The 915-nt window shown below is 32.9% G+C and overlaps 1 pseudogene across 1 annotated transcript in view; it reads right to left on the bottom strand.

Moving 5' to 3' along the window:
• Window positions 1-247: 247 nt before the first annotated feature.
• The window catches only part of LOC146677091 (coiled-coil domain-containing protein 106-like), a 4,656-nt pseudogene continuing 3,988 nt past the window's right edge, over window positions 248-915 (bottom strand). Inside the window, exon 4 of the transcript XR_014907449.1 lies at window positions 248-872. The product of XR_014907449.1 is annotated as a coiled-coil domain-containing protein 106-like (transcript). The remainder of the gene's footprint in view (window positions 873-915) is intronic.

Raw genomic sequence — 915 nt, 5'->3', positions numbered from 1 at the left:
ATTTATTAATGACAAATAAACATTTATAAATGCCAAATGGGAGCCTTATTGTAAAGTGTAAAGCATGACACCATTTATTTATGACTACTAAACATTTATAAATGACAAAACAGAGTTTTGTTGTAAAGTTTAAAACATGTCAACATTTATTTATGATCAACAAACATTTCTAAGTATTACTGGGCATTACTATAAAAAGTATAAAGCACCAACAGTTATTTAGCATTTCTAAACTTATATACAAGCCCTTTAAAGATAGCTAAAACTATATTAAGGAAACAAATCCCATCCCTAAATTCACCACTGGCATAAAACAAAGGAAAATTATAATAATTATAATATAATAAATTATTATACCTTAACTGAAACTGCACAGCTGTATTATTTACTCTACACACATTTATACAAATCAAAACATTGAAAAAAAAAACAATAAAATAAACTAACAGGTAAATCTCTTAGTTGTGTGGAAACTCAACACATATGTGAACAGATCTTTGAAAAATGATTGGTTTTGCAGATCTTTTCTTCAGTTCAATATGCTCAAAAAAACAAAACCACTTAGAACAAATTAGGGTTTCAGACAGATTTCCCTCTTCGAATTGGAAGCAAAGTACCAGCGGCCTTCATACTTTCTATTTTGTTTTTTACTTCATCACTGCCTTGAATTGCAGCCTCACATCGCTTAGCAAAAGCTAGTACCGTCTCTCCACTAGGCCTGTTGGACAGTAGCTCCTGGTAGACATTGCGGACCGCAATAGCAAGCTCCCCATCTGATGAAGTGGACACAACAGTGTTCCTGTCGAGCCCATGCTTTGGAAATGTCTTGAGGAGGGATTTGAATCGCTGCACAATGTCATTTGGCGTTTGAACTAAAAATGAAAACAAAGCAAATAATTAGAAAAGCAAATGCTC

The sequence above is a fragment of the Rhamphochromis longiceps genome, linkage group LG2 (genome assembly GCF_057381845.1).
Source record: "Rhamphochromis longiceps isolate RC_006_pf linkage group LG2, R_longiceps_female_GT1.1, whole genome shotgun sequence".
NCBI lineage: Eukaryota > Metazoa > Chordata > Actinopteri > Cichliformes > Cichlidae > Rhamphochromis > Rhamphochromis longiceps.
The sequence above is the reverse complement of the archived record's forward strand: the minus strand, read 5'-3'. Positions and strand labels throughout refer to the sequence as shown.